The sequence below is a fragment of the Balaenoptera musculus genome, chromosome 14 (assembly GCF_009873245.2).
Source record: "Balaenoptera musculus isolate JJ_BM4_2016_0621 chromosome 14, mBalMus1.pri.v3, whole genome shotgun sequence".
NCBI classification, from domain to species: Eukaryota; Metazoa; Chordata; class Mammalia; order Artiodactyla; family Balaenopteridae; genus Balaenoptera; species Balaenoptera musculus.
In genome coordinates this window covers 87,683,094-87,709,189 of record NC_045798.1, presented here as the reverse complement: position 1 = coordinate 87,709,189, position 26,096 = coordinate 87,683,094, and the positions used below count along the sequence as shown (strand labels likewise).

At 47.4% G+C, this 26,096-nt stretch overlaps 1 protein-coding gene across 4 annotated transcripts in view; it reads left to right on the top strand.

Moving 5' to 3' along the window:
* The window catches only part of ZNF516 (zinc finger protein 516), a 113,661-nt gene that overhangs the window by 19,677 nt on the left and 67,888 nt on the right, over positions 1–26,096 (top strand). The window lies entirely within an intron of this gene.

The window sequence follows — 26,096 nt, the reverse complement described above, 5'->3', positions numbered from 1 at the left end:
GCCTACATCTGAGTTGTTTCTCAAAAGGTGTGTGACTGAAACTGATTTTTTTTTTTTTGCATTTGAGTGGGTGAAGGAGTGTGTAACAGTTCTTTTGATTTCTTACCTGATTATTGTTCTGGTTACTTTTTCTCTTGATTCCTGGATAGATTTTGGACATTTATATTTTACTAGAAAATTAGTAATTTCTTTCAATATTATCACACTTACTAATGTTTTGAAGAACATTGTATTCTTTTAATTTTCCTTCCTTCCTTTGGTGGTCAGTAGACCTGATTTTCCCCAGCCCCTGCCTTTTTTTCTTTTGATTAGGCCAGCTTGTCATTTTTCTCCTTCATTGGGCTTATCAAAGAGCCAGTTATGGCTTGCATTTATCAGTTTTGCTGTTTTATTTCTCTTTTTCTGATTTTCTGATTTTTAAAATTCAAATTTACGGATTTTAATTTTTCTTTGTTACTTTTTGATTTGAATATTTCACTTACATATTTTCTTTACTTTTAAATCCTGCAGCTGGTTATACTTTCAGCTTTCTGTGTGTCCCATAAATTTTGACACAGAGGAGTTTCAGGAGAGTTTTGCAATTGCCCTGTGATCTCCTCCTGCCCCAGGAGTTGTTACAGAGAGTTTAAAATTTTCCAAATGGGTGGACTTTTGTTAGTGTTGTTTTTGCTTTCACTTGTTAATTTTTGGTATCACAGTACTATGTATGGAGCTTGGGAGATCTGTGCTGTTTCTGATTTAAGGAGCTGTTAGAGCCCATCTTTGTGGTCAGCATGCAGCCAGCTTATCTCCTGTTGTCACTTTAGCAAAGTGGCTGGTGTGGGGTTTGATACTTACATACTAGATTCAACTCTACTTTTTAATTTAAGTCTTCTATTGTTTTTGCCTCTTTAATCTGCCAGGTTTAAGAGAGATTTGTTAATTCTCCCAGATCCATTTTCTCTCTTTTGATCTTTCCATGTATTCACTGGGGTGTTTGCTTTGTGTATTTTGTTCTCTGTTATTTGACTTTCAAGGTGTAGGACAATCTTATTCTTTGTGATTTTTTTTTTTTTTCTACCCTTAATCATTATAGTATGACTTTTGTGCAATTGAATGCCTTTTGAACCATGAATTAAACTTTTAGTGATATTTCTATCTTCACTGTTGTTTTTGTTTGCATTTTTCTGGTATATTTTGTCTGTGTGTCCAAATTTTCTGAGTTCCTTCATTTTGGATGTCTTCTCTACGAGGCAAATAGTTGGATTTAGTTTTTAACCCTTTCATTGAGTCTTTTAAATAAGTAGATTCCATTTATATTTTTTGCTGAAACAGATTTCTTAGGTGTTCTTTCCTAATTTTTTAAAAAACTTTTATCTTGTTTTATGCTTTCTTCTTCTTTTCTTTGTTTTCTGTTTATTGGTGTATGAATTATGTTTCCTTTAATCCTTGAAATCAGAAGGTAGATAGAAAGTCCAATGTTTTCAGTTTTACTAGTGGTTATATTTATAACTTTTGCCTAAACGCCTGTTTCTCAATTTATCAACTTCAGTAACAATATAATTTGACTTCCTCTTTGGGAAGGGTGAAGAAATGAGTGCTTCTGTTACCTTCCTCCCTTTCTTTATCTCTTCCCCTCTCCCCACACGGTATTGTAATTCCTTTTTTGGATGTTGTTTTAGTCTACTATTGTTAATTTATTATTTTTACATTGTATATACTGTCTTGCAAGAAATGTAATAATTACACGTTTATAGGTATGTCACAGTTACTTAGACTTGATTCTGTTTACACTTATTTCTTTGCTTATTGGGTTTAGTGATCATTACCAGATTTTTTTCGTTTTTAGTTTTTTGCCTGTGAGTTCTTTGAATCTTCTTTTGTTTGGCTGGATTCCTTTTCCAAGTAGATGGGAAAGGATGGTTCTGGGGAGGACAGGAGAGTCCTTGCTGGAGTTAGTTCCCTGAGCAGGAGAGGGTGCTGGGGAAGGACCGAGCAGTGGGCAATGGGCAGAGCCCAAGAGAGCCTCGAGGTGCTCGTGTGTGTGTGTGCACACGTGTGTGAGCGTGGCAGGTGGCGTCTGAGAGGTTGTTAGGGGCTGTGAGTGATCTTGAGGACGCTGGGCTCTGTGCACTGGGTGGTGGGCATCCTGAGGGCTCTCACCAGTGGTGAGGTGATGAGTTCTGGGTGACCCCTCAGTGGTCTGCAGCAGGGGGCTCGCCGGCGGGGGGACTGAAGACGGAGCTGTTTAGGGAAGACGGCGCAGGGCAGTGCAGAGGGAGGGTGGTGCTTGGGGCCAGACCCGTGGCCGTGAGACTGGAGAAGGGGGACCCGAGACGGGCATTGGAGGGTGCGGTCCTGGAGACGTGGTGACGGATTGGGCCGGTGGGAGATGGAGGGAGGCCCAGTGTAGACGTGGTGAGTGCGGGGCCCGGGCTTCCAGGTCTGGCCCTGGTAGAGGCTGCACCCAGACGGTGTGGTCCAGCTTCCTAAGACTGGCAGTGTCTCCTGCGCTGGGCCAGGATCTCTGTCCAGTTACATCGTGCAATTCTGTGAGGCCATCAAATGTTCGGGAAGAGACCTGACTGCTCCCGCGGGAATGTTTCGACAGCAGTGGCCTGGGCCTTCCGGGTCCCAGAAACACTTGTGTTCCCTGCTCCCCCGACAGAAGTGGGCAGGTGACAAAGCACTCAGTCCACGCACGGGCACAGTAAGGGCCAGAGAAATACGCAGAGGCCACACATCCCGGTACAGAGAAGGGGGATGAGGCCCAGGAAAGCTCCCTGCAAGGGGTTGCTTCTGTCTCATGCCAGGTGTCGGAGGGGATGCAGACCAGCCTTCTCACCTGTCCCACCAGGATGCTGGTGGCAGAGGGTGCCTGCCTTCTGAGTTCAGGAGGTTGAGGGTTTGATGACTGTCATAACCTCTGAACTGAGGATCCATTGTGCATACTTGTAAAATTATTCTTTAAAAGTTCTGAATAGCAATAGTGTTTTTATCTGATTCTAATTTCTTCTGGCCAGCAGGTTGGTGAGGGAGACTGTAGGTCATGTCTTTGATGTGGGTAGAATAAGGCATCTGAAAGTTGTGTTCTAATTAATCAGCTTGCAAGAATACTTTTAAGAAAATTACTTGGGAAGGAGAAAGGAATATAGAAGGAATTTTAAATATCAGGTTTATTGAACTTTATGGAAACATTGTCAAGGGAAGGGTAAGCCGTGCAGTATGTAGGATTTACATAAAATCACAGAGAAGAAGTTCTTAATGTGAATTAGGTCAGAACTTCATTGCTTTTGGCCGAGGATGGTTGTAAAATATTTGTTACCAAAAAATGAAGTGGATTAAAATTCTCAGAATAAACCAGAGAGCACAGAAGAGGATTCGTATGGAATTTCCAGCCCAGGAAGAAGTGGGACATTCCAAAGCTGATTTATAAAAGGGCTCCTTGGATCAGAGCACTACACAGTGTCAGTTAAATGCCGCATCTAAAATAACTTGAACTTGGAATTTCTCAAGCCGTTAGTGCAAAAAAGAGTCACTGTGGGAAGCATATTGTGCCGGATAGAAATATACCCTTTATGGGGTTCTTCTTTCCATATTCGAATTAGAATTGTATTCTGAAAACTTCTGATTTGCTCCAGAGCTAAGTTAAAATTGGGGGGAAAAAAAGGGACTCTTTTCTGTAAGTTTTTGGCCCAGACAACTCAGCAGAGAGCATGAAGTGTAACAGGGAATTTACAAACAGGCTGTTCCAGATTCGGCCCATGAAAATTGGCTGCCTCATCTAGAAAAAAATTTTTTAAGCAGTTGGTGGATTCTAGTGATGACCTCCGACATCTAGAGGTCTAATCCTCATTTGAGATAATACTGTTTCCAGAGCAACGTATTTTAAGTAATTTTAACAATTGATTATTGACCTCTTGAGGCCTGTAAATATTATTCACTTACGTCTTGTCTTATGATCTTTAAGGGAGTACAATATTCAAGCATTTTAAATGATTTTAAGCCTTTAAACTCTACATTGTTTTGGCTTTTTATTGTGGTAAAATATATATAAGGTAACATTTGCCATTGTAACGATTTTTAAATGTACAGTTAGTGCCTACACTGGTTTTTTAATTAGTGAATATTAGTTGAAAGGAACATAAGACAACACCGTGATTTTTCTAGGTACAGTGTGACTTAACCTTTCAGATTCCAGGGCTTGAGAATAAAAGAAGATAAAAATAGAAAGTGAAGTCTCTGTTTAGTCCCAACATTAAAATTATATTTTAAAAAATATTAAAGTTTCTGGTCAGGAGACTAAAGTTACCAAAACCCCTTTTATCTGAAAAGTGAATCTCCTCCCTTGGCCCAACTCAGTAATTTTATTTAATTTCTTTTTACCTTGAAAGAAAGCACTTTTACCCTAAATGCAGTAGTGGAAACTATTACTAGGTTTTTGGTTATTTCAGTGTGGAAGGGAAAATATGTAACCTGAAATCATGAGTACTTTCTTTTAACTGTCCACTCTGTACAATACATACATTCATAGATCTGTACTAAAACTTATTTTTAAAGAGCCCTCTAAATATAAGGGTGTAATGAGTGTAGCTTTCTTAGTAATATAAAAACAGGACAGCAAATCCCTAATAATAATAAGTTTGGGTGTCATTTTGGGCTGGTGACCTCACTGTGCTGCACGGTTTACTAATTTTACATTTTGCAGGGAGAAGGTAAAACCTTTCTCCAGGGCAAGGGAACTTTAGCACAGCCTGACTTGACTACATCAGCTATTTATATTCAGGCAGACGGAGCTAAACCTGTGGAAAGACTATAACTTCATTTAAGGAAAACTATTCAGGAATGAACTTTAAATGCCTCTGAAATCGATATGGGAGGTTGGAGGCTTGGGACCTGGAAGTTTTCTTTCAATGCTGTATTCCTTCTTTGCAGTGCTATACTTTGATGGTTCAGAATCTTTCATGGTTGGGGAAGCATAGAAAATGTGAAGCACTGCTAAATGCAATCTGTACACCCCGGGCCCTTTTTTTGAGGTCTAAACAGGGTATTGAACAGGGGAATGTGGATCGAAGTTTCCATTTATTCCCCCCGAGTGAGAGTTTCTGTCTCATAAATACCTAGTGTGGTGGGCTTTCTTATTAAGCGGACGTGGGCCTGTCCCCAATCACAAACGCTGAAGGACACTGCCAGTCTTAATTTTGCTGTCTCTAATTTCAGATAAATAAACACATTTCTGCGAAAGTGGGAAGCAGAGATCGATGGCCCATTTCTCGACCTTTCTGGTCCACGAGAGCAAGTCTCAGTGTCGTGTTGTCACATATGCACCAGGAGACCTCCTCCAGGTGCCTGTCAGCATGTCTGGAAGTGGCGCTGAGGCTTCTGTGTGCAGATGGGCACGGGCTGGGCTGCGTTCACGGCCATCCAGTTACTCAAGGTGTCCCCTTGTTCTCAAGCTCAAGTCTGGAATAGGCTATGGTGCCTCTTGGGGAGAGGCTGTCCGGCAGGACAGAGGGAGCTAGAGATGACCAGGCAGTGGCCGGAAGCGCTCAGACTGCCCTGCATCTATTCATACTTTTCTGTAGTTGCCTTGAGGGTCTGTGATGCATGTGGTTACCTTATCCAGGGAAATGCATTTCTCTGGTAACAGAAAAATCAGGAATTGAATGTACTTACAGTTTGAACATGTCTGCAGATGCAGGAAGTTACTAAACTTCTGCTTTGAAAACGAGGCTGCCTGTCAGATTGCAAAAGATTTTTGAGGCTCAGACTCTGAATTGATTTGACGTGTCGTGTCTTTCTGAAGGTCACAGTCAGCACCGGGGCCCGGACCTGGCTTCTCATCCCCTGGCCAGCACCCTCTCTGAGCCAGTTGTAACTTGCAGTCCCTGGCGGAGAGGGGTCACTTCTGCCCCCGGTGCTCAGAGGGGTGCGCCTGGGCAGAGAGACTGGTGGGAGATGTCTGCTTTCACCTAAGCTGTCTGTTCTCTGAGGCGAGAGAAGCGGGACCAGCGGTCCTTACATTCCTCCCGGCCCCAGGTTCCAGGTGATGCTCCCCGAGACCCAAGGTTGCTTCTCATGGACGCTACATCCCGGACCCCAAGGCCTCACGTCTGAGCCTCCGGCAGGCCCTGAACTGGCCTGTGTTTTAGCTTCTCCTTGGAAATCTAGTCCTCGGCCCCTGCCCCGCCTGCCCCATTCGCGTGTCGCTGCAGGGTCCACGGGCTGGGGTCTGCAGGTTCCCTGGTCCTCTTCCCGTGGCCACAGCACATGGTAGCTTCCTGTGTCCTTGAGAGTCTGACTTCAGGTCATCCTGGCAGTGAGGGCCTTCATCACCTTTGCCTTCTTTGTCCACTTGCCCCCTGTTCCCCGCCATGGTCCCCTCCCCTGGGGCCTGCTTCCCTGCCAGGGCCGCCTCGCCAACTCCGTTCCCCAGATTTGGGGTGCGCACCCCGAAGGTCCCCTGCGCCCTCTGGCTCTGCCGCAGCGTCTCCTTCTGTGCGTCTGCTGGAGCCCCTCCTCCATCCCTGGTGCCTCGGGCTTGATTTCCCTGGAACCAACCACATGCACGGCCCCGCCTCCGCCCTCCCCGTGGGCTGAGCATGCAGGGCCGAGTTGACCCACCGGGCGGGGTTCTCCTTCGGGTCCTCCTCACGCAGCCCGGGGCTTGTAGGGTGAAGCCCGTGTGAGGAGGAGGGTCCGCGTGTGGACAGTGGCCGTCGTGCAGGAGGCTGGGCGGTCTGGGCCGGGCGGGGGCCAACTGGGCGTGGAGGTGACGGGAGGTGGAGGAGGCCCTGGAGCCGCAGGGGAGGGGTGTCCCCCGGGTGATGTCACCGCCCCTGACTCAGCCGAGGGGCATCAGGGCCCCGGCGGGTGGCGGCAGCCACACAGACGAGGCCTGTGCCCGTCTTTCAGCAGGACCCTAACAGCAATTAGTGTAATCAGTGTCACACATCAAGAATATGGAAGGAGCTTGAATTAATATTCGCTCCCAAGGGACCTCGGCAATTTCCAGCAAGGCTTAGACGAGTCACAGGGGACAGGGAGAGTCCGAGGAGCAGCGGTTGGAAGCCCGGGTCAGTTTTGAATCCAAAAAGCCTCTGTGCTTCTAAAGCTTGAACCCAGGGTGCAGTGAGCACGGGAGAGTATGGGCAGAACCGGGTCTCTGCAGTCCTCCCCGCTGCCCAGGCTTGGCATGTGCCTCCAGCTGCAGAAGCGTCTCCCTGCCTGGTCCTCCGTGGGCCTTCGCCCTCCCACCCACGTCTGTCTTCTCTGTTTCATCTTCTCTGTTCTGCTGTCTTTATTTCCAAGGTGTCCTCTTTTTTTTTTTTTTTAATTTATTTATTATTTATTTATTATTTATTTTTGGCTGTGTTGGGTCTTCACTTCTGTGCGAGGGCTTTCTCTAGTTGTGGCGAGCGGGGGCCACTCTTCATCGCGATGCACGGGCCTCTCACTATCGTGGCCTCTCTTGTTGCGGAGCACAGGCTCCAGACGCGCAGGCTCAGTAGCTGTGGCTCTCGGGCCCAGTTGCTCCGTGGCATGTGGGATCCTCCCAGACCAGGGCTCGAACCCGTATCCCCTGCATTGGCAGGCAGATTCTCAACCACTGCGCCACCAGGGAAGCCCAAGGTGTCCTCTTAAATATCCAAGTCTGGAGCACCACCCTCTGCTTCTCCCCAGTCAGAGCGAGACCCCCAGCTTCCCTGCCCGCCCAGCCCTTGCCTGGCCACCTCGGTGCTGTGTGACGTTAGCAATGTGCTTGCCTTCTCTGTGCCCTACTTGCCTTATTTGTAAAGTGGAGAGAATGACCATAATTACTTTACAGGGGAGATGGAATATGTGTTGAGCTAATGCCTGGCACCTGGCAAGCCCTCAAAACATGTTAGCTGTTGTGGCCTGTCCACTGAGTGGCAACCTCCGTGGGGTGGTGTTCAGGTGCCTGCAGGGAGATCTCAGAAAGAAGCCACAAGGGCCCTCATGTTGCTCCATGGAGGCGGGTCCATCGTGTGGTTGGCTGGACCACACCAGGGGTGCTCGCATCTTCCTTTGTTTGGAGGGACCTGTGTCTTCCGCCTCTCACATGCTGGCCTTCTCTCTACTCTCTCTGTAATTTTGTTTCAGTTATTTATTGTTTTGCAGATAGACAACATTTCATTGAAATGAGACAGCCTTTGTAAAAGCATATGCTCTCTGATAAAATGTTTTATTTTGATTTTAATGGGTGATTAAATGGTTTTCTGCACAGCATGCAAGGCAGTGTAATTTTATTTTAAATTTTGGACTAATTCTAGATTTGCAGAAAGTTGCAACAGTAGTTCAGAGCGTCCCATCTCCCCTTCACCCAGCTTCCCCTGATGCAACACCTTAGACAACATCAGTGCCGTTGTCAGGCCTGCAGGAACTGCAGTGGCGTGTTGCTAAGGGCTGACTTCCGGGCCCTGTTGGGATCCACAGTTCCGTGAATGTCCGCCTTCTGCCCCAGCCGGGTTCCCCGCCGCATCTGGTGGTTACTTTTCTCCAGTTGTGATGGCTCCTTGGTCCTCCTTCGCTTCTCCTGGCCTTGGCACTTTCCAGGAGGACCAGTGCAGTGTCTCGTAGTTTGTGCCTCTGATTGGGTTTCTCTGATCTCCTCCTCCCCGTTAGACCTGGGCTGAGGGTTTTGGGAGGAAGACCACAGTGGGGGGAGGCTTTAACATCACATCACGTCAGGGGTCAGTCTTTTAAAAATTGACTAATGCTTCACGGTCTTTCCAGCTCTGCTTTCTTTGTCTTTTTTTTTTTTTTAAAAGAAGATCAAGAGTCTTTTTTTTTTTTTTTAATTTTATTTATTTATTTATTTATGGCTGTGTTGGGTCTTCGTTTCTGTGCGAGGGCTTTCTCTAGTTGGGGCGAGCAGGGGCCACTCTTCATCGCGGTGCGCGGGCCTCTCACTATCGCGGCCTCTCTTGTTGCGGAGCACAGGCTCCAGACGCGCAGGCTCAGTAGTTGTGGCTCACGGGCCTAGTTGCTCCGCGGCATGTGGGATCTTCCCAGACCAGGGCTCGAACCCGTGTCCCCTGCATTGGCAGGCAGATTCTCAACCACTGCGCCACCAGGGAAGCCCCCCTTTGTCTTTTACTGCTTAATGAATCTACAGATAAGGGTACAAAGCACCTGTCGTCAAGGCACTGGCCCTGAGATTCTCCCCTCTGACTGTTCAGCCGAATCTGGAACTTTCCTCCCAGGTGCCATGGGGCATCACAGTCTCAGAGCCGTCCTCGATGTGGACTGGTTCCCTTGGCCCAAGGGAAACGGTAAATAGAGTTTTTAAACGGCCTCTTTCTTCTTTGAGTTTCCTTGACTAATGAATCACAGCCAAAGAGTAAAATCTTTTATGTTTCCTCTCCCTGTTCACCTGCTGTGTCCAGGAACAGGGAGTTACCTCTGAACACACGTGACTCTGAGATATTCAGTCAAGGAAAAACCGTCAGAAAAAAGTTCATGCTTAGTTTTAAAAACTCAAACGTTGGAGACAAGTCATCCAGCTGGTGTGAGATGATGAAGAGCCTTTGGGCACCTAGAGAGCCTGGTCCTGGCAGGGGGACTCCTGGTCCTGGTGGGGGCCAGGGCCTCTGCGAGGGCCCCTGATGCTGAGGCGGCAGTGAATTCACCACCGAATGTCGTTCTTACACCCAGTGCGGCTTCTCTGCGCGCTGATGCTGCTTGGATGATATCATCCTTTCTCCCTGGCCCTGCTGCACCGTCCTGAGGGGCCCAAGATACATCTCAGGTCTTAAAAGATATGTCCACTAAGTAATTTCTTTAAAAGGGGGGAAACGAAAGGAAACGTCTCAACCTCTTCACGAGTGAAATGACCAGGCCTGGGGTGCAGGAGAGGCCTTGCAGGTACCCTGCTGCGGGGCTCTGCACTCCTGGACCCCGGGGACCCTGGTGCCTCCCAGCAGCCCTTCCTGGACGCCAGCTGCTAGCTCGTGGGATGTAGTCTGAGTTCCCGCTCCTGAGCCTGGAGATGCCAACACGTCACGTGATCATGTAAAGAAAGGGAAATTACCAGGAGCTCTTATTTCCGGGGATCCTCGCCTGCCTTTTCCCATTTATAAAATAGTATGTTTAATTTATGATTAAGAAGATCGTCTTGCACGCACTGCCTGTGGCTCATGCAGCAGAAATACTTCATTTTAGACTTTAAAAGATGTGTGCAAGTGCTGTTTTTAAAGCTCGCTGTCAGCTATCTACGGAAGCCCTTTTGAACGCGGTGAGGACGGTAGCATGCCCCAGTCAGACCCCCGATCCGATGCTCTGCTTCGTCAACGCAGACGAGCAGGGCAGGATGAGGTATGGAGATGCCCTGAGATCCAAGGTCCAGGACGAGCCGCCACCCGGGTGCCGTGTTTCTGGTGGGGCTCGACCTGCAGGGAAGCACAGCGTCGCCCAGGAAAGCACGTCAGCGGGTCTTCGTTGGTGATGTGTGACAGCCCGCATCGGCGGACAGTCAAGGTTATGAAACGAAAGGCCCTGTGCATTTGCAGCAGTTTATTTCCTTCTTAAAGAAAACCAATAGCAAACTTTTCTTAAAAAGATAATTATTGATACTGTAATACCAACCTTTGACCATTTCAGACTCTGAGAGGCCGGGAGAGTCCTGTCTCTTCCCCAGAGCACCAGCGTCAGATGAGGGGGCTTATTACTTCATTGAACACGTTCAGGGCAAGTCAAATTTGGTTCCATTAGAATTCCTTCCTATTTAATCCGTCGGACTTCCGTTTCGCAGACCCGGGATTGAGGGCAGGCTAAGCACCACGTTGTTACTTTGACCTTGGTGTGGGACTGCTTTTCCTGGCTTAGCTGGAAACGTGTTAAAAGGCGTTTGATGGTAAATAGAAGAATCACTGAGCACGGACACCTGATTGTGCAGACCTCTCACCACCTCCTTTTTATTAGGACCGAAGGATCATAGAGTGAATTTGAGCAAAACTCTTCAAGACTTTTTCCCTGAGAGGCAGCTGTGTAAGCAGATCTGCAGAGCGTGTGAGGACTTTCACTTTTATTATCTGGGAAACCGTTGCTGAAGGACATTAGTTTGCATAGGAGTAAGATTTTTTTTTTTTTCCCCCCACATTTGCACAGCTTGCTGCTCCTGGGAAGGTATTTTTGGGCAGAGCGCTTCCGAGATGCAGAGAGCTGACCTTTCCCTGCTGGGAGGAGCCATCTCCGTGCAGAAAGCAATAATGCGATCATTTATAAACTTTGGGATGTTCCTGCTTCCATCTTTGGTTTTTATGGCTGGTCTTTAACGAGAGGGGCTGTAGGTCTTTCTCTGCACCCTGTGTGCCCCGACATGCGTGGCCTCATGCCTTTGTGGCTTCGGTGTTTCCACCTAAACAGACATTCTAGACGCTTAAGTATGTTGGGCCTGCAGTTCCTGATAAGGAGATGTACGGTGGTGACACTCTTTTTCTTCTTTCTCCAGTAATCGTGTGGATTGTCCTTTGATTAAAGTCATGAAATGGTTTGATTTGAATTTGTACGAAGGAGTCTCTGGGTTTGAAGAACGGAAAGCTCAGGTGACATTCCTCCCCCAGGAGGATCCCACGCGGTGCCTGGCGTGGCGATGGGCAGGCATGGTCTCGTGACTCCGTGCTCTGGCGTGGCCACGGCAGGCTCACCGGCGAAGCCTGGATGGCCCTGCTGGGACAAGAACGCTCAGAGAAATAAGTTTAGAAGCCCGAAGGAAAATACTAAATGTGATTTTAATATGAAAGATATTACGATGCAAAATAGGGTGGAAAGGGAGAGCTCATACGTTTTCTTTCTGGATTTGGGGAAAATCACTGGATTTTCAGTGTCAGAGAAGGAGAGAGCAGACGCGGGATTTGCGCGTGGAGCCCTTGGGGGCGGGGCGGGAAGAGGTGCCTTCTGGCGTCTGCGTGCCTGGGGTGAGGGTGTGGGCCCGGAGCTGGGAGCCGGTGAGAGCACGTGAGCTCCTGAGAAAACTGTGGACCCTTGTAACTCAACACGACGCAGATGCTCTTTTTGAAAGTTTCTTTCGGCGTGGCTTTTCCGTAAGTGCTTGTGACATCAGGCATCAGAGCTACAAGGGGTAATTCGCTAAATGATCTATGATTATGAAGCATCTGGAGCAAACGGTCCTGCACACGTGGAGAAGTGCAGTGTGCACACGTACTGGGTGAAACTGACCCACCATCAGTGGGTATCCTTTCTAACAAATAGCTGTGCTGAACGTCGGGACTTGAAGGTGAGTGAGAGGTTTACCTCCTCAGAAGAAAAATGAGATTTCCTGTTTGTTTCCTAGTGAAGCCGTGTTTTCAGAACGTGACATGGGAAGGAATTATCCTGATTGATTGCAGGACGGGATGAGCGTCTTCTTGTGAAAGGAGCCTCCTTGTGTTAAAACAAAACAGAACACGTCGATTATTCCTTCTGCACATCACGCCTTGAAGAGAGCATGGTCTTACTCTCGGTTCTAATTTTGAAGGGTCTCCTGTCACTTGCTTAGCTTATTTAGTATAGTTTCCCTTGAGAGACTTAAGAACTAGTTTGAGAAAACTCCCATTAACCGAGAAAGCAGTTAGGGTTTGCTTCTCTAAAATGCAGGCAGGTTCAGTTTAAGGAGAAAAAGCTTAAGTGTTTACAAATCCTGCAGCTCCTTACTGAGAACTTTCCAAGGAGGAAGTTCTAACATGCAAGGAACTTATGCAGAATTTTTCTTTGCCCCGCCCACCCCATGGTGTAATATGCACTGACCTCTGAATTCTTAAAAATAAGCATCTTTTGTTGCGTGTGTGGCGTCTTCCTGGCAGGTCTCCGTAACCTTCCCGTGAGCCCTGCCGGCTTAATTCAGTGGAAGGACAAGTCTGAGGCCCGAGTGTGGTGGCTTACCTCCCCGTGGCCTGTGCAGCCCCTGTAACTGGGCACCCTTAGTGCAGCAAACCCGTTTTGGAAAAAAAATAAAAGACAAAACTCATAGTAAATGTAAAACAAACTGAAAGCAGTTTTATGGTTTACATCTGTACGAATCACTTGCTCATATGATTTTTTTTAAATAAATTTATTTTATTTATTTTTGGCTGTGTTGGGTCTTGTTGCACATGGGCTTCTCATTGCGGTGTCTGCCCCGTTGCGGAGCACGGGCTCTAGGCATGTGGGCTCAGTAGTTGTGGCTTGTGGGCTCCAGAGCACAGGCTCAGTAGTTGTGGCACACGGGCTCAGCTGCTCTGCGGCATGTGGGATCTTCCAGGACCAGGGATCAAACCCATGTCCCCTGCATTGGCAGGCGGACTCCCAACCACTGCACCACCAGGGAAGTCCCTGCTCATATGATTTTAAGTGTAGAGCTGAGAAGCCAGCAGTACTGTAGACTCAGAAGTCACAGCCCAGGACTTCCCTGGTGGCGCAGTGGTTAAGAATCCGCCTGCCAATGCAGGGCACACGGGCTTGAGCCCTGGTCCAGGAAGATCCCACATGCCGCGGAGCAACTAAGCCCGTGCGCCACAACTACTGAGCCTGCGCTCTAGAGCCCGTGAGCCACAACTACTGAAGCCCGTGCTCTAGAGCCCTCGAGCCGCAACTACTGAGCCCTTGAGCTTAGAGCCTGTGCTCTGTAACAAGAGAAGCCACCACAATGAGAAGCCCACGCACCGCAACGAAGAGTAGCTCACGCACCGCAACGAAGAGTAGCCCCCGCTCACTGCAACTAGAGAAAAGTCCACGCAGCGGCAACGAAGACCCAACACAGCCAAAAAAACAAATAAATACAAATTAAACAAAAAAAAAGAAGTCACAGCGCGTATCCACCCCCCAGTGAATCAGTGAGTGGAGACTGCATGGGGGTGTGTAACTAGGGTATAACTGGTCCATGGTTCTGAGGGTCCCAGTGAAGATGCTTGCACATCCCGGGGCACCCCTGGCTGACGTCACGATGTGCCTGTGTGTGTCTGAGGGTCTCGAGGCCCTGGGCTGGTCCCTCGTTCAGGGGAGCGGTGGTGCCTGGGGCGGCAGCTGAGGAACCTGGCAGTTTACGTGACTCGCCCCCGGACATCTAATCATCCTTCGATTTTGCCGCTGACCAGCTTGCACTCGGTTATTTATGGGTAGAAAGAGGCTCGAGCTTTGGGCCTGTAGTTGAACGAGACCCCAAATGTGTTTTGCTCCTCTTGCCTACGAGTCCCACGCAATGGTCCAGACCCGGCTTTGGAGCGCGGTCCCTGAAATGGTAGAGCTGCTCATCGCGGGTCCAGAAGGGCGGAAGGGTTTTGCTAGATGGAGGCTGGCGAGGCTGGCTCAGAGAGGGAGTTAAGGGAGCGGTGCTGTCCGCTGTGAGCCCGCTGCGGAGGGGAGGGGAGCCAGAACATCTTCCTCCAGGAACGAGGGCCTGTGACGGAGTCTCAGGTCACTGGGACCTGCGTCCTCCTTGAGTGAGGCGGGGGCAGACTGCAGTGACCCGCGTGCCCGGTGTCTGGTCGGGAGACGGGAGGTCAAGGCGGCCTCTGATCATCAGCTGTATTTATCAAGTAACATAACAGAAGCTCATTCAGACGATTGAGCTGGAAACGCATACTTCAGAGCAATTGCATTTTGTTTCGTTTCATGTGAATCCTGTGGGCAGGCCACGCATGTCCCGCTGTTTTCTCGCCCAGGTCTGTGCTCACGGGACACCTGTGTGTAGTCACGTGGCCCTGTTGTGCGACAGACTTGCGTTGACCTGTGTCCTGGGTAAATGACACGACGTTTATGGGTAACTGTCTCTTTCACCAAATAGGTGTTGGCAGGGTTTGTGTCAGTGAACTCTAAGGCCTGAGTAATTGTCCCTAACCTGGATGTCACAGCCCCTGAGAACACGAGAGCCGCCGCCCTGGCTTTTGGGTCACCTGCCTTCACCCCGCCACCTGTGCCCATGCGGCCCCTCACCTTGTCTGTTGCCGCGACGTCTGCAGGGCTGCTCACGGCACCTGGTGGAACGGGGCGAGAAGGGCTTCCGGGCTTGGATGTGTAGCAGCGCGTGGAGGTGGGGGAGTGAAGGGAGGGAGGGGGCGCCCCCAGCACCCTCCAGTATGGCCCTGGTTCCGGGCCGAAACCAGGCGGATGATCCAGCTGTGGTCGCCGAAGCGGGGTCCTGGTCTCCGGGTTCCCGGAAAAGGTGCTCACTGCTCCCTCTCCACTCACCGCAGGCCCGCCCGGCGCTCGTAAAGCACGGCGCTTCCCAAGTGATCCAGGCTGGGCTGCCGGCGGAGAAATTCGATTTCAAGTTCGATATCTTTTCTCTCCAGGGACGGAGGGGGCAGGAGCTAGGAGCTTTGGAATTCAGAAATGTGCCTGGTTGTATTTTATATTTACTGTTTCCAAAAGCTGTTTCTGGGTGAGATGCTGTGGCTTAGAAAAAGCCCGTGCTCTGCTCTTGCAAGATCATTTAGGATCACTTCAGGTGCAGAATTTTCTTAACCTTAGTAGCTGAATCACACAATAATGTTATCATGGGGACTGAAAGTGGAATTTTGCTTGTTTATTCTTTTATCCTTGCAAGGAAAGTATAGATGGTCTTTTATCTTCAGAACTTAGAACTTGCAGTGATGTGTCATTAACTGTGCTTGAAAATATATTTTTAGACAAGCAAGGCAGAATAAATCCGACAGCCATGTGATATCATGTTCTTGTCAAGAATTGCTCTTGGTAAACATTCTCTGATAGATCACTCTCCTGAAGAGGCTGAACTACCCAGCTGCTTTCAAAGGCGCTGCTTGGGTTAGTGATAAACCAGGTCATGTTACAGTAGGTATTGCTAGTCAGGAATCTGGAAAATTTAAACTGATTATGGTGTATGTGCTTTATCTAGTAAAGCATTTGGGGAAGAATTTGTCCTTTTATAATTTTGATCCTCTTACAGTATTGATTAGTGTTGGTACAATGGCAAACAAAGTCTTAAATAACTTCTTGCATGATATACCTTTCTGCTGTCCTACCAAAATGGATTCAATTCAATCAATTCCTGTATTCTTACAGGAAATGTTTGGTAAGCTGTTGCTTAGAATTTATTAAAATTGATTCTTGAAGTATTTATCTGCTGTGTGCTCTTCATGAAGGGATTTTTGGGGGCTGAGTTCTCTGCTAAACAGAACTACCTTGGAGGGTAATGTTTAACAGAATGGTTTATGGTTTACTGCACATAATTATCTCCTTCTGTATTCTTGGACACAATTCTTTCTTTTACTTGGTGGTGGGGACTTCAAGGTGCTTTCACAAAAAGCACAGAAGAAAGAGATACTATTTAATAGGTGTTAATTGCGATCTGTTTTCTTATACTGGGAGAGAAATGTTGGTTTTAGGTAAGAGGCTGGAAAACAGGTCGGTGTATGCATGTTGCAGGTGAATATTGCCCTTTGCTGTTGATTTACATGAAATAAAATACAGCTTATTTCTAGAAACAGATTTCAGTTAAAATATATTTACAGTCAGCTAATACACATTTCAAGGAAGTGTTCCATAGGAAATGCAATGCAATGTTTCTGCCCATGACTATTTTGTTTTCACTGCTGGTAATTTCTAAACAACAAAAAAAATTAAAAACAATTAAAATTGGACACCGAATTGGTGGCAGTTTCTACACGTTTGAGGTTAGGCTGAGTAAAAACCTATAAGCCACTTTTAAATGGGATTTTTCCCTGCTGTTTATCTAAGGCCTTCTGGTGTTCTGTGTTTGTTTTAAAAAAAGAAATTGATGAGTCTTCATTTTCTCTGGTGTTCCCCGAGTTTTCAGTGTTTCTGAATTAGTGGAAACGTTGGGTTTCATCATCTTGGTGCAGGATGGAAAAAGAGTGAAAGTAAAAAAAACTTGTGCTTTTTGTGGTTCCCGTACTGAATAGCAAGTGATTTTCTTCTATTTTTGTAAAGCCCCTCGGTGACGACAGATTTCATGGAGCCGCCCAGTTTGGGGGAGATGCAGTTCTGAGCTTCTGGAAATGCGGCTCTTAATGGAAATGTTGACAAGATCATTAACTACGCGGGCAGTGCTGGCCCCTCCAGGAAGCTGGATTTACTGCCAGATCTCAGCTCTTTGTGGTGGACCCGGGGCCTCCAGCAGGACACCTATCTGCAGAAAATGACAGAGCAAGCCCCTGCTCCTGTGACTTTTCTTTTTTTCCGGCTTTGTGAAGTTTCCTTTTGTAAGGACAAATAGATTGATAAGGCCACTACTTAATATGAGACTTAGGAACTAGTAAATAACAAGTATCAGTAATGTATTCATTTTGGAGAGCAGGAGAAAACGCAAGTAAAGGATGCTTCTTTTCTTTTGAGATTAACAAAATCCATTGCCTTTATTTCCACGTGGATGCCTCTTTATTAAGTCTCCATAACCATTTTGGATTTTCCAGGATATGGAAACGCACGCTCCCCTGTTTATTCTTGGCCTTTTCTGAATGTGATCAAGAATTGTATTTGTGTATTCATCTGCTTTTGTTGTTCCCCTGTAAGGTAGGATTTTACTACGAATTTTTGTATTTTAGTAAGGACGTGTGGGTAGCTTATATATTAATGTTAATTTATATTTTCTTTAGCAAGTATCTCTGTATACTGTCTTTACTGTGAGGAAATGTTCTTCTCTCTGGAGCTAAAGATGGCCTCTCTCTCTGCACAACCAGGAATTTACTGGGCTTTTGACAAATCGTGGTAAACAACTTCATCAAAGATAACCTACTTGTGGAATAATGGTTAGGTCCTCTCTGCATTTCTGCTGTAAATGGAGCAATGATTCCAAAGCTGTGGTCTGAGGTACAGAATGGAAGAGAGTCTTGCTTTTAAATGATCGCGGAGTTTGCGCAATAAACCCTTATTATGGACAATTAGTTACATTTGGGGACTCGTGTTGGCACTCGCGTTGATTTATTTGGGGGTGTTAAATAATTTAAAGGAAACCTTTGTTTTGGAAGACGGACTTTTGTCACCACTGTGTCCATGCTTTGTTCACATCACCTGTGTCCTGAACAAAGCGTTTTTGAGGTTTACCTTTAAAACGAGTGCTTCTGGCAGAAAAGTCCGAGCACGGTGTCCTCTGGCTGCTTGGAAACAGGTCTGCTGGGTCCACTTGAGCGTCCCCCGTACTCTGGGACAGCGGGTTTGTGTCCTTCTGCCCAAGTGAGGGAGGTGGGGTGGACTCGCCCGTGAATGTTGGCGTTCTGGTCGCTCGCTTTCCTTTCTCCTTGTGAGATGAAACGGGGTCTGCTCTATAATGGATTATTGATTGGCTCTGCCATCAGCGCCCTGGCTCTCCAGGCAGTGAATGCACCACTTCATGGGGCGGCTCGGACCCCGTCTGGGGACTATAAGCCTGGGATTGTTAATCTGGGGCAGATTGGTGAGTGGGGAGAGGAACTCCTCATTGTTGTTATGGAATTTCTCCCCATTTGTTCACAGAATGGGCTTTTTGTCTCCGCAGTAGATAAGCTTGTGCAGGATGTTAATGGTGTATTTTAATTCGTGGCTCATAAGACCACAGTGTCACTGGGAAGGCCCATTGCATTGTCTGCTGGAGGACAAACGGGCAGTATGTGAAACTGACGGCAGCACCCACGGGCCCTGCAGCCTCACTGCCTCACGGCCGCCCTCAGGAGGCCACTTTTTAAATTTTATGACCTGCCTTCTGGGGCCAGAATATCCTGTAAATATCTTGAGCCTTCTATCTGCCCTGAACTGTTTTCTTTGTAAGGGCATCTTCCCCACAGCACCGATTCCCCACATTTCCTGAATTCTCCTGTCTCCCCCGCCCCCGGGACAGTGGCCCCGCTGTGGGCTCAGCCCCCATCCCTCTGACTCCCGGAAGCCCCCCTCTGCCCCGGTGACCAAGGGAGAGAGAAGGAGAGAGACCACAGCGCGTCAGGGAAGCCAGACTATCTCTTAGTATCATGATGTGGTTAATTAATGAACTAGAATTGAAGAGACATATTTGACAAACAGCACGCGCATCAGGCTTTGCTTCTGTCGACAGAAGGGCAGCAGACCCAGTGTGGGAAACGCCCCTTCCAGCTTTCCTGCAGCCCCTCGTGCCCCCCTGAGGTCTGCAGTCTGGTTTGGGTCCCTTTAAAGAAACTTGCACAGTTGTTTTGTTATGCAGATTACTCTAAATATTAGAGGTTATTAAAAAAAAAAAAATCAGCCTTCTGATTCCTTTTCCAGGATATGACTTCGACAGAACTGACTTCGATGGTTTTGAGGAAATCAGTACAAAACCGTTTGGCTTTTGCTTTGTGTTGGTTTACTTCACAGAGCAGAAAATGGCAAGATTTCCTGTAGAGTCAGAGCCATGCTTACTGTGTAAAAATACAGGATGTTCTACCTTTTCCCCCTGACAACGCCACATTTAGTTGGTCAGAAAATGATTGTTTAAACTGGGGAAGATAAACCCCGGCAGCCTTACTGGATTTTTGCCCTGGGACGCGATGGGAGGATCTTCCCGAGCGCCCATGTCTTCATGGCTGCTTCATTTTGGCTGCGATGGCTGACTTTGCACCGTCTGCACCAAGGCTGGGCCCCGTGGAGCTTTGGGGAGATCCCTTGAATGTCTCCGGGGGCAAGCCTCTGAAACACCAGCAAGCAACCTCTCAAAATACTGCTTTCCTGTGGACAGTTTCATATTATTCAGATGATTTTTCTTTCTTTGACTTTCAAATACTAGAATTTAACAAAAGGTAATTTTCCCAAAGTGCATTCCTTAGAGACTTTTGAGCTTCCTGGGGGCCTGGAGAGGGGAGGGGAGGGAGGGCTGGGGGAGGGCCCATCGGCTGCCCCAGGCAGCTCTGCTTCCTTTGTGCTACTACTTACTGGAGTTGCAAGTGGGAGTTGTTTTTTAACTTCTTTTGTGAAAAACATCCAAAACCCATAAAAATGGAAAGAGTAACTAATGAACATCTATACACCCACCATCTAGCCCTAGCAGTTGTTAACATTATGATATATCTGCCTTCTCCTCTCTTTTGTAAACCATCTCTAAAATACTTCATTACATATCTCCAAAAACTAAGAAAGTTCTCCTGTGTTACAGACCTAACGAAAGTAATAGTAATTCTCAAATATGGTCTAATATCCAGTCTATATTAAAGTTGACTTTGTATGGAGTCTGGAGCTGGGACAGGTTTGAACTTGTGTGCTGTGGATGGTGATAGCTGTTCGTGGAATACTTTGTAATTGTATTAAATAACCTCTGTGGTGAACCTGCCAGGGCCCAGTGAATACATACAGGTTACTATTTAGCCATTTCTAACATAGTTTCCTAAACTATTATTTCCTCCTTTTGAATTTATTAAACCAAACAGTGTCACTGCCAGTGACTAGGTATCTTTGGGTACGGCACTGACATCTCATTCATTTATTTAGCAATTATTAATTTATAATAATACCTACCATATATTGGCCATTTGCTGTGTGCTCAACATTGCACCTTGCATGCATTACTTTAAATCTCACAAAAATACTGTAATAATAGTTCCCATTGCCATCGTTTACATTTTAGAAATGCAGAAATGGACTGGGGAACTGAGAGGTTGAGACACTTGCTCCCGGTCACACAGCTGATCCCAGGGAGTGGCAGAACTGAGTTTGGATCTCGGGTAGCCTGACCTCGGAGCTCACGGTCCGGACCACCTCTCATGGTGCCGTGAGGCCCGCTCCCTGCTTGGCCCTGCGCTGGTGTCAGGACTCAGTGGTACTTGGTGGGTCTGCCTTCACAGAGTAGGTTGCCTCACACCCGAGTGACCAGTTAAAGAAGCGGTAATAGAAGCACGTCCAGGCATGAGCTGGGATAGGGCCAAGGCTGGGGAGTGGGGACTGTGTGCCTGACCCGATCACAGGGCGAAGGGGTCAGGAAGGGTCTCTTAGAAAGACCACACCTGAGAAGGTGGACGGCGGGTGGGACCCGCACACCTGAGGGTTCCGAGGTGGGAGTGAACGGACATCCAGCTGGGGTGTGGGGCAGGTGCACAGCCATTGGCTGGGGGCCCAGGGACCCCAGCAGTATGGGGGTTCAGGGCCTTAGAAGCCCCCTTGGGGGAGTTCGGGCCTCATCTTCAGGGTGTGAAAAGCCTGTGAAGGGTTGAAGAGGTCGCCCAGCTCTGCATTTGGGAAGATGATCTTGGTTTGCGATGAAGGGGAGCGTGTGGATTCAAGTGTGAATTGGAGGTCCAGCCAACAGGATGATGGGGTTACTCCTGGGTCTGGGTGAGAGGGCTGGGGGTTGCTCTAAAGGCTAGTTGGGCTCACAGCCACCTGAGTTTCCCTGGGGAGACCCGGCCACCCTCGGCCAGGGCAGGTCATCACTTCCCTCCCTGCTCTGCTGCTGTTCTCTGTGTGGTTACGTGTTTCTTTCTGACGTCTGGGTCCCTCGAAGCCAAGCCTGTTGCTTAGTTATCCGAGCCCTTAGGCCCCATAAGTGGCCTGGTGCCCAGTAGCTCTCAGGGATTGTGATGAAACCCTCATGAACTCGCCCCACGACCGTGCCGTGGGGCTTCCACCGTGGGAGCTGTCACGGGAGGGCGTGTGGGACGATGACGGACTGTGGTCCCACATGGGTTCTTACAGATCTGACAGCTTCATCACAGGGCTTTTCCTTCTGGTGTGTGTCCTGGATCCCAGCCCTGCAGGGCTTGTTCTGATGAAGGGAGTTACTGTCGGCAGGTGGAGTTAACCGGGTCCTTGGAGCTGTTTCACAAGGTCACCAGGGATGCTGCAGGAAGTGACTTTCCTGCCTTCTGTTAGGTCCAAGACTCAGTTCCCAGGGTCCTCACTTACAGAAGTGAGTTATTCGTTAAAACCTTTACCCACAGATTAAATGTATCCCAAATCCAGTGAGTGTAAGCAGTCTTGAGAAAGTCAACTTATTTCATTTGTGCCGTGCAGGCATGAAAAGAAAGAATCGAAAAGAAAGAATCTCTCTAAGGTATGGCAGTGCCCTTACATACATGCATTTAGACCTGGTGCTTTATTTATTTATGCCCTCACATGATGATGTCTTAAAGTTTAGCTACATATTTTATTTTCAAAACGTTTATATTTTGCCCTCTCTTAAACCCCTCCCCCATCTCCATGATAATGCATTTTATGAATGCAGATTTATATTTTCTGTAATAAACATTTTACTTTTTCCTGTTGTTATAATTGTTATCATAAAATTATATAGGCAATATATATATAAATATGTAATATGAAATTACCTAAATTTTTCAAAAAGAAACTTATTTCCAAAATTATGGAAGGCCTTTTAAAAAGTTTCAGACTGTTTGTCACATCCCTATGAGACACACACACACACAGAGAGATGCATTGGAAATCTATTTTAAAACCCTAATCAGCAAGCCATTTTTATGCCTAAACAATTAAATTACAGGCTTGTCTGGTAAGTTCCCAATTACAGCCTTGGAAAAAGTTTGTAATATAATAACAACAAAACTGCGGTTCATTATGGGCAAAATATGATTCAAATGGGGCTGTGCTTTATGTGTGTATGTACATGGGTCATACGCCAGCTGAAACACACATGTGTGGATTTTCTCTCCCCTCTACCTCCTAATATTTGTGTTGCCAGAAGACTTTCTTTAATCGCTCTGGTCTGAGTAAAAAGCTAGCATTTACCTACACGTTTTGTAAGGCTAGGTATCTTTAGGTTAATGTGTTTCAGGAAAAGTTGGAACACCAAGTCGCACTCGGTGTGCGTTTGCCTGTGAGAATAAAATAGGGGCAGCTCGGTACCGGAATGTATTTGGCTGAAACCAGGTAGTGTGACACTTTATCATGGGGCGGTGTTTGGATGAGAACCTCTCACCACCAGAGACCCCAATCAATGTTGACAAACCATCTGAGACCCTCCTGGCTCACAGAGGCTGGTGGGCTTTTTTTTTTTTTAAAGGATAGCAGATCCAGTTAGTGCTATGGGTTATGGGGCTAATAAGGTTCCCCTACGTCTTCTAACTGGGGCAGCTGCCCCGCTGCATTTTCACATTGGAAGTTCTGAGGACCCCATTCTTGTTCTTTTGGGGAAAAGCATTTTTGCCTGCAGCTGAAAAGAATGATCACGAAGATCTGTTGATTTGGCCACTGACTAAGGAAGCCAGTTGTGGGGAATTCCTTTTGACTGTTTTCTTTAAAGGTTTGCAAGAAACTTGTGGGTCGACTGTGGGCTTCAGGAAGGGGGCCACTTAGTGGCCTCTTTCAAGTGGAGCCAGTTTTGTTGATGTTATGATTTCCTTAAGATAATGGTATTTTGAGCTTAAGTGGTCATTACCCTTATGGTATGTTTCCAGTTTTCTATTTTCCCCTCCAAATATTTTAAGTTCTTAAAAAGACATCCCCTGTCATTCTCACAGGGATTGACAGCAGGGCTCAGGGTTGAAAGATGGGGGTGGGCAGAGAAGTGGAAAACGAGAGAAAGAAGAGCTGGTAGTGCTGATTCATGGGCACCCTGAAGGCCCTTGCTTGAGAATTTTCCTGTAAATTGCAGGGCTCTGCTGCCTTTGTGAGCTTTTTTTTTTTTTTTTTTTTTTTCCTTTGCGAGCTTTTAAGCAAGTTTTGCAGGAAGCCCGAATAAGAAATGAAAAGTATATTCTCTAGTGTTTGGGTTTCTTGAGGGGAAGTGTCTAGGCTTTGGCTGGGGGTTTGGGGGTGTTGGGGAATCAGAAATTTTACACATCAAGGCCGTAATGAGGAAATGGGATGTGGGTTTCTCTGGTAGCAAAGATTAGATGGCAGCGCTAAGCCTTTTTAAATGTGCAGAAGAGACTGAGGTCCCCCATGAGAAGAAGGGGGGGGCTGTGCTCACGTCTGATCCTCTTTGCACTGTGCTCTGGGCTCGCCCAGCCGGGATGCTACCTGATAGTAGAAGCGAGGCCCCGATGGGCAGGTGTTCTATTGTCTGTGGACTGTTCGCTCTGCACTGTGACGGGGGGTCTGAGTGGCACTCGGAGGAGGTGCCTTGCAAGGGGCTTCGGTGTCACACGGCTTCCTCATGTCCCTTCCTGACTGCTGGCACCTGACAGGTGAGGGCACGCCTGGGTGTGAAGGACACCTCCTGAAATTCACACGCTGGCAAACGGGGGACGCGACTCCCGGGCTGGGCTCTGCGCCACACCTGGACGGCACGGAGGTGGGGTCTCTGTGGGGATCCCCAGCGCAGCTTCTTGGCTTCGAGGGCCTTTAACTTTCTACGGCCCCCGGCAGTGCCCGAGATGGCAGGGAGAGTAGCAGAGAAGGAAGGAAAACTCACACAGCGTGTTTTTGGTGATTTGAACAGCTCTTCTCACTTGACAATTTCATTTTATTTCCAGGTGCATTTGTAGGTTGCCTTTTATGAACCTTAGCTAGCTGAGCATTCATGCTCCGTGAATCTTGTCTTCGTGGCGGGGTTTCGGATGTTTAATTCCCGTGAACTGGAGAAGTTCTGACATTTAACATCCTTTATGAACCAACTTAGTGGTCCAGTGAAGTCTGTCAGAATACTTCAGAGACACCAATTTCTGGTGTTTTAGTTGTTTTTTCCTCTGTAAATTTATTCTAGACGGTTCTTTAAACTCGGAAGGTTTTTGTACCCAGATTAGGTCACTAAGTTAAATGTAAATAGTATGTTTCATTTATATTTTTATATATTATATCAAATTCAACATTTGGGGGGACTGAAATAAGCCCTGGGATGGCAGCGGTTGCATGCAAATCATTTGTCTTATAAAATCATCGTGAATAATATGCAGCCGTCTAAGACCAAAACAGCTCAAAAAAACAAATTAGCTTAAATTGTCATGAAGAAGTGTTCTTATTCACCTCATTTGTTTATCCAGGTTTAGGGGAGATTTTGTTTATTTTATTGGGAGTTTCCTGTCTCACCTCTCTCTCCCTCTCTCCTGGGGTGTGGGAGTGTCTCTGTACCCATTGGCGTAAAGAGTTAGGAATATCTGTGAGCAGCTGTGCTTCCTGCTGCTTTCCAGAGGTTGTTGCTCAGACTGAGCTGGTTTCATTAGGTGCCTGGGAAACTTGCTAGCATGAGGCTTTCTCGAAAGAAGTTTGAGAATACATCATCTAAATGAGATTTCTGCCTCTGGCGTGGGTCTCTGGGAGGAGGCATTTGGAGAACAGGAGGTGTGTTGTTTTTTCAGAAGGCGTCTGTCCCTTGTGGTGAGTGGAGGAATAGAGTGTCATCTATTGGAACCCCTGGGGATGTTTGGGTGACACCCTCCCGCCCCCTGCCTTCCACCATCAGCATCCTTCTCTGAGTCGGCTCCGAGGAAAACATGGCAGGTCGGACCACCCAGAGCAAACAAGGCTTTGCTGCCTGGCCTCGTCTCTGAACAAACGATGTGCATTGTACACTGTCTGCTTGACAACCAGAAACACATGGCTTCTTCACATCTTGTTGCTTTTCAAACATGAGTTCTTAGTGTGCATGAGATTGAAACTTTGTAAAAAATGTGGCTTCCTTTCTACATGTTATAGCTTTTTTAAAAAAGAAAATGTGTCCATCTGGGCGCCTCTCTGTGCAAGTCTGGAGCCCCCGGTAGGGAGACCCTCAGAATCATTAACTTAGTTACTTCTGTTGAGAGATAAGAAGGATAAACAGACTGGGCCGCAGGGGCCTGTGTGTGCGGCCGTTCTCCCCACTGCCCCACCCCTGCTTGCTTTTTTAAAAAAAAATTTTTCATTGTAGTTGAATTACAGTGTTGTGTTAATCACTGCTGTACAGCAAAGTGACTCAGTTATACATATATATATATACCCATCAAAATACCCTCCAGAAAGACACTTTAGCTCTCACATCCCTTCTGGTCAGCTGACTGTTTTCTTTATTCTCCTTATCATGAGTCAGATGGGAATTCCTGAGATAGCCGCTTGTCAGTGTGTACTGTCTTGGGCCTGTTTGGCAGTTTACAGGCATCTGGGCTGGCTTCCCTGCAGCCCAGATCGTTGCCCGACGCGTGCCAGGCACAGCGCTGGGCATCCCCGTCCACTTGCCTTTCGCCGGTGCACCGGTGAGGGAGACGCCCAGGCGTCTGGAGGAGCAGCCCGGAGCTGCCCCGGCCCCTCATTCTCCAGGGGGTGGACGAGCATGAGAGCGACAGTGACTACACAGT